The 9,380-nt window shown below is 41.6% G+C and overlaps 1 pseudogene; it reads left to right on the forward strand.

The window, feature by feature from the left end:
* Positions 1 to 437: 437 nt before the first annotated feature.
* LOC121933998 lies at positions 438 to 1,897 on the forward strand (annotated as a pseudogene).
* Positions 1,898 to 9,380: the final 7,483 nt, after the last annotated feature.

Here is a 9,380-nt window from a genome sequence, read left to right on the forward strand (position 1 = left end):
TTTGATGGAATGTGAAAAGTCTTCCTAAGCAATTTTTTTTCTTTAAAAAGGGGGGCTGTCAAATTAAGTGGATTAATTAGCACATCAAACATTGTGAGACAAAGAGACAACTGCAGTAATAAATAATAAATAATGTTCATAATAAAGAGCAATGATCTGTTCCTCGCATGTGCAAAGAAATGTCATCCTGATCTATTGTACTAAGAGGTACATTTGCCTGGAGGGTCTCATCCATCCATCCTTATGTGTGTAACCCAAAGAAGAGTCACATTAAGTAGCTAGGCTCTGCCCTAGTTAGCAAATTAAATACTTTTCAGGCCTCTGATGAAACCCACCAGAAGTGCTGCCATGTTGTCAAACCAAGGCTCCAGTCATTTCAGAAGGCATAACCTGTGAAATGTTTTTAGCAGTGTTGTAGCCTTGGAACTGCAGTGTGCATGGGCAAGAATGCAACTTCGGGCAGCGACAGTGGCTTACATGCGAGTAGGACAGTGAATCTACTGCATTGTTGAGTATGAGCTTTGACATTGGTTCACCACTTTGGATAGCTCCTGGAGTAGTTTCATTGCCCCACTGATACAGGGGGGAACAGCTTCCACTAACTTCATATCATGGACTATATTAGGATTGGGGGAAATCTGTTTTCAGTTAAAGGTCTCAGTTCCTTTATAGGTGAGCTAGACACAGGCAATGATAAGGTCCATCTCTTCTTAGGTTTTTGTGGGTTTTTTGGGCTATGTGGCCATGTTCTAGAAGAGTTTATTCCAGACGTTTTACCTGCATCTGTGAAAGGCATCTTCAGGGAATGCTGGTGAAATGTCAAGAATAACCTCTTCTAGAACATGGCCACATAGCCCGAAAAACCCACAAAAAAAACTATGGATGCCAGCCATGAAAGCCTTTGACTCCATCCCTCCCCCCCACCTCTCGCTCTCTGACTTAGGCCTGTTACAGACAGCCAAAATAAAGCTGCTTCGAGTCACAGTGGAGGTGTGGAGCGTGGCTTTGGTGCGGCTTCTGGACTCTTAGGACGCATGCATCAGTGAAACACCATACCTCCACTGTGACTCGAAGCAGCTTTATTTTGGCTGTCTGTAACAGGCCATAGACTCTTACTCCCCATCCTGGGAAGATTCTCCACTACGTTTCCTTCATAAAATCCTTAGTCCTGATTGTCTGTGTTACCAACAGAGATATCATTTGCCAGATTGCATATGCCAGAATTGAAAGCAACTCGTTTGTCTGTGCTGCATACATTCATGTGCTGCCAAAATATGATGTGAAAGTAGGTTTGACCAACTATGCTGCTGCCTATTCAATGGGTTTGCTGCTGGCCTGCAGGCAACTCATTGAATTTGGCCTTGATAAGATCTACAAAGTCCAAGTTGAAATGGCTGGTGATGAGTATAATGTTGAAAGCATGGATGGGCAACCTGGTGCCTTCACATGCTATCTGGATGCTGTTCTCACTCAAACTACAACTGAGAACAAAGTCTTTGGTGCTCTAAAAGGAGCTGTGCATGGTGGTCTTTCAGTTCCACACAGTATCATGCGCTTCCCTGGTTATGACTCAGAGAGCAAAGAGGTCCACCACAAGAACATCATGAGTCAAAATGCTGCAAATTATATGTGTTACTTATAACACATGTAAACTTATAAGAAACAGTTATCTCAGTACATAAAGGATAATGTGATATTTGACATGATGGAGGACCTGTACAAGAAAAAACCCATTCTGCAATACATGAGATTCAGTCCATGAAGAGAAACCCAAGAGGGAAGTAAAAGAGAGAGAGAGGTGGGACCATCCAAATTTGTCCGTTGCACAGAAGAAAGATTGTGTGGCTCAAAGAAAGCTGGTTTCCTTCAGGCCTAGGAACATATGGCTGATAGTTAATATGTCTATAAAGATTTTGGAGAACCTATCACTGAATGATGATTCACCATATAGGTAAATGATACTGATTGAAATTCACCACTGAATCAGATTCACCACACTGACACGGGTGCCACTAGCTATCGCTCACTACAGGGCAGCCCCAGACTGGTGTGTACCTTCTGGTGAAAGAGTCTGTCACCACCTTGTAAAGAGACTTTGGAATTATTTTTGATCATAAGTTGAACATGACCCAGCAATGTGATGCTGCGGCAATGCTGAATGCTATTTTAATCCGCATTAATAGAGGCATAATTTCAAATCAAGAGAAGTAATAGCCCCACTATATATGGAGAACAAAACATTTGAGGAAAAGGTTAAGGAGCTGAGCTTGTTCAGCTTGGTGAAGAGAAGATTGAGAGGTGGCAAGACTGTACTCTGTAAATACCTCAGAGACTGTCACAGAGAGTAGGGGGCAGACCTGTTCTTTGCTGCCCCAGAGAGCAGAACCAGGTCTATTGGTCTGAAGTTACAGGAGAATAGGTTCTGGTTGAATATTAGAAGGAAGATCTTGATGGTAAGAGCAGTTCAGCAGTGGCACAAGTTACTTAAAGAATCTTCTCTGAACATCTTCTCTGAACATCTTCAAAAAGAGGCTGGGCAACTACCTTCTGGAGATGGTTTGACTGGATATCCATTGAGCAGGGGTTGGACCAATGACTATGAGACCCCTTTGAACTCTTTTGAGTCCGTTGCCAACATGAGTGTGAATATTTATTTTATTTTATTTTATTTTATTTTAAGCCAAGAAAAAATAACATACATATGGACAGAAGATAGGAAAACTGTGTCCTTCCCCAATTTCATTTGCATCTGTCAGGACCAGTCAACCATAGGGACACAAGTAACACAAGGCATAGGTGCTATCCCTCTCATGGTAGTTCACAAGAAGTAGTCTAAGAAGGACCCCTGATGTGTTCTCTAGTCATTCTACCCAGTATTAATAGCTGAGAATGGCTTGTTAGCTTCTAGTTTATGGCCTGATCCATGGCAGCAATTGTTTTCATGGCTAGACAGCTCCTGGCAGATGAAGTCTGTGCTGAATTTAATAAAGCTGGGTAGGTAAAAGTTCAAAATCCTTTTCAGTAAATATTAGAACAATTGCATCAGTCAGATGAGATGAATCCAGAAATCTTCTTGTTGAGTCAGCTTTGATTTGGATCAGAAGAGAAGGATGCACAGTAATAAATTAGATGTGGATCCACTTCAATCGTTCTTTTACTATTAGATATCTAAACGCAGGGCGGTAACAATTATTTGAAGCACACTCCAAGGATGAAGGGAATGGCACAGTCAAATGGTGTGGATCCTAATTCAAAACCAATTTGAATGCGCGGAATCACACATTCCGCCAAATGCACCACTAAAATATTAACAGTAGCCAGAGAAAAGTATTTATTCCATATGTCATTTCTGGAAATGCTGATATTTTGTAGCCCCAGTTATTCTGTTTTAATATGAAATTTATTTGAGCAATGTATGGTTATTGAATAACATATTTCACAATGAAGCCAATTCTGATTCATTTCTGTTCAGTCTGCTTGGCTTCATTCTGCAGAAGTACATTCCAAGTTGCACGCCTGTGTAAATAATTTTATTTTATCTTATTTTAGATTTAAGACAGTGAATCTGCACTGGCAGCAGTGCATATCAGGCAACCCAAAAGTCATTCCTCTTTTGCTTAGTTAGTTAAATCCGTTAGATTATTTTGCTAGGTTATTTATTTTAGTCATCTTGTTTGCTGCCTCGCCACCTTACCAGTGGGATATGTCTTCAAACCGGACATGCATTGGCTTTGCATTGGTTATGTGGGCATAGTTGTGCAGATTGTGGAGGCCATTTTCCCCCAATACTTGCACTGCAAGCTTTACAGGTGCTGCCTGGTACATAGGAAAATATGCCATGCTACTTCCATTTGCCATTTGGGGTAAGTCTTGGAATTCGGAACAGTTAGAGAAATGAAACCACCAAGCTGGTGGTAGGTTTTTATTTTCAGTTTTGGACAACATGGGGCAAAATACTGCCCCAGTCTTTTTTTTTTTTAATGGGGCCCCCAAAAAGTGTTTTTTGGCCAGAATTATGGGGCTAAAATTTTGGATGTTTATATTCCCCATGAATATGTTGACAGTAAAACTTAAGGTCGTGTAACAAAGGATTGTTTAGAATTTCATGAAGCAAAGGAAAACAATACCAAAGAACTTACAAAACTCCAGAAGGCATAACTGTGCTCACACTAAAGGGATGGAGGGATGAGAGAGTAGAAGTGAATCAAGTGCTTCTAGGACAGATTATATTTTTGCCTTTCAGCAGGGGATGAATCCTTTTTCATGTAAAAGTTAAAGTGCAGTATTTGCATTGACCCATGGATAAGTTGACTCAGTTTTGGGGGTCAATTTTTTAAACTAATATTCCTAGACTTATGCATGAGTATATACAATATATTCTGTGTCAGCTTGTGAATTATGAACAGGGTAGATGAGGAAATGTGAATCTGTGAGTGTGAAATGTGAATCTATCCAGTCAAGGCTGATGGCTCCCATCTCAGTGGAGCAGTGAATCTATGCGGGGGGGGGGGGGGGAAGGGTTGTATGAGCTTTAAAGGAGCTATCCAAAATACTATACCGGTTCAGGAGATAAGGTTCAGGATAGCTCCTTTAAAGTTTGGATTGAAACCCAGAACAGATTGCCTACTATTCTGACATCAAAGTCCAAGGAGCTATCCAAGTGCTGGATTTGTTTGGAGGGCAGAGTACATCAGCTGGGGCAGAAAACTATAACCTAGTACAGTGTTGGTGAACCTATGGCACACATGCCAGGGAGGGCACTCAGAGATTTCTCTGTGGGCATGCGTACCATTGTGTTCGCCAAAGTTCATTACTAGAAAGCCAGAAGTATGTAGCACTTTGCCATAAATAAGTGGGTTTTCGGGTTGCAGTTTGGGCACTCGGTCTCTAAAAGGTTCACCATCACTGACCTAGTAGAATCCAATTATCACTCCACTGCCATGGAAGCCACTTTCCACTACTGAATTCTCCTGCCTCGGCCATTGAAATCCCTGATCCTCTGACACCTAATCTTTGGCAGATGCTTTTTTGTACAAACAAATTGTCCAAGCGGAGGGTGGGAGATATTTCACAGGAGCCAAAGCCATTCATGCAATATGTTTCTTCCTCCATGTTCCCTCACTTACTGCATGATTCTTTTCAGTAATGTTCTTTTCAACTCCGGTCAAAAAGTCATGGCTGAGAGAAAATCACAGCCAGGTCTCACAGTTTCTTTCAGGATGCAGAGACGCCTCGCAGACAGGCAGGATAGATGCAAGAGAACAGAAAATGACTCAGCAAACTCTTTAGCCCATTTAAGTGCATCTATTATATTTAATACCAAAGGAAATCTAGTTTATAAAGAACACAATGCATCAGGAAGCAATAAAAAGAGAGAAAGGTTTTAGCAGGGTTTTCCCCCCCTCCCCAACAGTACAGGAATTTACAGAAACTGTTTTATCAAAAAAGATTGTCAGCTTGAAATTTCACAAATAGGACCTTCTGGGGTTGTGGCACCTGAACTAAGAAGCTCATATTACTTTCTGCACTGCTGTGGTGTTCTGAAATAAAAAGTATCCATTATGTTTCACAGGAGTGGGATAGAGTAGAAATGAGACAATTCTTTCTAATAAAGGACACCTGATAGCACAGACAGCTCAGGGGCCCATTTGTCTTTGCAGCACAGTTGTCAGGACCTATCTGTGCCCAGAAATACAGGTGTTGTCAGGAAAGATCCAAGAGTAGAGACCAAGGCCAGAACTCTCTGGATGGTTTGCACTGGTGTAAATCAGGGCTTGGAGCAGAAGAAAGTACATGGGAATGGCTCTCAGAGTGTGCCATTTGCCCCTTTTCAGTCACGCTTCCCTCTGTCCTCCAAACCTCTCTTTAGTGTCATGGTAGGACCCTGGTTATGCAGAGAAAGATGGAAAGAAGGGACAAATCTCTTTATGTCCCATCCTCTCCAGGACAATTTTGAAAAAGTGACAAAATTCAATCAGAGCTGGGAAGGAATTCAGTGGCAGATTGGCCACCCACAGCAGGCATCAGTGAAGACTTACATCGGCTGCTATGGGCTCTGAGTTGTATCAGAAGATCTAGAGGTCATGTGTCCATTGGAGGGATGTAAACAATATTCCCAGGTTTTTCCATACGCACTGAGAAAAAGTGACTCAGTACAGCTCAATACGTTTCCAGTGGTTGCGCACATTTTTGGAGGTTTCCCCATTTTTGGAACTTTTTGCAAAAAGAAAACAAAAGGCTATAAAAAAACATTGTGGCTGATATCCCAGGTGAAGCTGGAAGAACATAAAGCTCTATCAGATATAACTTTACTCTCCCCCTATCGTTCTGCACAAAGAGCCCACCTCTTTGCTACTGGTTTCCCTCCATGGCCTTTTAGTAGATGAGGAGAGTGGAGTTTGGCCAAACAGATGCCAGCTGCATTCTAAAAGCAAAATGCTTGAAAAAGAAGGCATCCTCTGGGATTCCCAAAGAATCTTTCAGAAGTCCCAGTGGAGAACATCATCCTCATGCATCTGGGTTTCAAAACATAGTCACCTGCTCTCTGGCTGCAATCCTCCCTCTCCTAGCTGCTAAATGGCCATAAGAGACCAATAGCAGCAAAGTGGGTGGGTTCTGTGCAGAGTCACTCTATAAAGGCAGTAGTGGATACCCCATTTTGCAAATGGACCAGCTAAGGAGATTATTGCCTGTGCAATAGGATTCCAGCCTCTATTTTGTGCAAAATACAATATTTTTGTGCAAACAATACAAAGAGAGAAATGCTCAATTTTAAAAAAAATCATCAAAATACACAAAACCATTCATAATTGCTTGGGGACAAAACTTTGGGTCTTTTTTTCATTCTCGTGTATAAGAACAAAATAAGCAAAGATTTACATCCTTGGTCCATCAGCACAATGGACAAGGGTCAGAGAGTCAGAGCAAAGCCAGTACAGTAATACTTTCCAGCAGTGCCACCTGGTGAGTCTACATCAATGGGGCAGGGATCACACTCCAGATTTTAGTCCAAGTATGAAAGAGTTGTCCAAGGTGCATAATTTGGGGTGTAAGGTTCAGCAGTAACTGTTGGGACTGGGGTTAAAAGGAACTAGAGGGGAAGCAAGTTTGCTGTGTGAGATAAATTCTGCCTGGAAGCTCAGATCAGAAGAAAAGAGAGAGCAGCATAGGTGCAGCTCACAGCCTTGTGAACCAAAACCAGTCCAGGCTAGTAGCAAGCTGAAAGCAGAAGCTGAAAGCAGAAGTTATCTTTCTCAGCTCTTCAGAGGCCCAGTTCTTTAGGTTGGCCTTGGAAGACAAAGTAACTGCTGGAGGGAGAAAGGAGAGAGGATTAGCTAAGCAGAGGTTTGGGGGAAATGAGTGCTGGAGGCAGCAAAAAAGGAAGCGAACATTGCCAAGTGAAGTGATTAGGCTGCCTAGGAGCATAAAACTTTCCTGCATGAACACATATAAGAAGAAATCAAAGCTCTCTGTATGATCCTGAGTAATGCAGCTTTGGTGCTACTATCCTGGGGAAAGAAGAAAGAGGGACAACAGAATGGGCCATTGCCCAGTGTAGTGCAGGATATGTTATGCTTGCAGGAGATCTCCAGTTAAAAGGACCATGTAGCAGCCAACGAGAATGACAGACCATAAGATATTGTGCTAGATAGACAAATGGGCTAACTCCATGTAAGGAAGCTTCCTTGTAGCAAAGCTGAAGGTTTCAAGGCCTGTTACTTCAGGCAGTTGAATTGAGCTCTGGAATAGGAATGACAGTTACTGAGCCCTTGAATTTCTTGGGGGCAAGTCTGGATTGGTTAGGAAGCAGAAGGAGAAGGAGAAAGGGAAGTAGGAAGAGAAGGTGAAGGTCAAGAGCATCCAGTGGAATCTGTGAAAGAAACAAGAGACATGTCTCAAGATGTTCACACGTTGGTTGTTTCATTAGAAGGGAAGTCTAACATGTTTTGGCCTATGTGTACTCATAAGGTCTTTTTTATGAGGCCATTTAGAAACAAATATGAGAGATTTCTGAACCAGGAATTCTTAATTTAAGAATTTAGACTCCATATGAGACAGCCTAGCCTTCATAGGAAAGGAGTTATGTAAGGCAGGAGAAGCCATGGAGAAGGCCCTGTCCTGCATTCTTACCAAACATGCCTGTGAAGATTGTGGGTTCAGAAAATTGGCTCCTGCAAAGATCTTAGAGTTTGGGCAGGCTTCTATGGAAAGATATGCTCCTTCACACAGCCTTGGCTACAGCCATATTCATCCATCCATCTGTAGCTTACCCAGCCAGCTGCACTTCTTGATCTGAAAAAAGATCCGTGGAAGGAATTGCATCTTGGCATCTTTCTCTAAATTTTAACTGAACTGAAAGAAGCTAAGAAGACTGCAGGGCAACAGAGAGATTACAATAGAAAAGACATGCATAGCTCTTGGGTTATTTTTTCCAGTATAGTACCCAAGATGGTTTACAGCATTTTAAAATGAAGTATCGCTAGAATAAATCATGATAGTTTTTTTAAAGCTTTAAAACAGTTAAAGAAAAGATAATATTAAATATGCTACTGCACTAAAAAGAGTTTAAAAGCATTCAGAACATAAAAGAAGGAAGCAAGTGTGGTGTAGTGGCTTGAGTGTTGGACAAGGACTCCAAGAGACCAGGGTTCGAATCTATTCGGCTATGAAAATCCATTGGATGGCCTTGGACAAGTGATACACTCTCAGTATAAGAGGAAGGCAATAAAAGGCAAAAGTTGTATACGATCTGAAGAGAAACCAGAGTATGCAATGGCAAGCCTTCCCTGAATAAATCTTTCCAAGAAAACTGTAGGATAGGTTCACCTTAGGTTCTCCATAAGGTACACAACAACACAAAGGAAAGAAACAGAAGCACAGCAACTATGATAAACGCAAAACCCTACACACCATAAGGAACTTCAGTGACATTTTCTTCTCCTTTTAGAACTTTTCCATCAAATTGGATGAGAACAGCCCAAAAAATGTATCTGTTTTTGGATAAGGCACTAACAGCAAACTAGTTAATCAGGAGCAACCTGAAATCTTAGTGAAGGGATAAGGAGAGAGAATGAAAGAATGACAAAATTAAAATGATGTGATGTCCAGCCAGGAGTGTTCTCAACCTTGAAAAAACCTCTGCATAGGATATTACTTGGCAAAGGAGCCTCCCATTAGCTAACCTAGTTCGCATCAACATCTTTTCAGGTCAGAAAATGATTGCACTTTGTGTTTATGACTCTCCTGTGGGGCCTGTAAAGATCGCTACATATGGCTGGTTAGATTAAATTAGATTAGATCAGATTAGTTGGACTGGCAGAGAATGAGACGCAAGCAGAGAATGGAGTAAATAAAGATGATCTCTTTATTAGGTGGACTTG

Source organism: Sceloporus undulatus, chromosome 6 (genome assembly GCF_019175285.1).
Source record: "Sceloporus undulatus isolate JIND9_A2432 ecotype Alabama chromosome 6, SceUnd_v1.1, whole genome shotgun sequence".
Lineage (NCBI taxonomy): Eukaryota > Metazoa > Chordata > Lepidosauria > Squamata > Phrynosomatidae > Sceloporus > Sceloporus undulatus.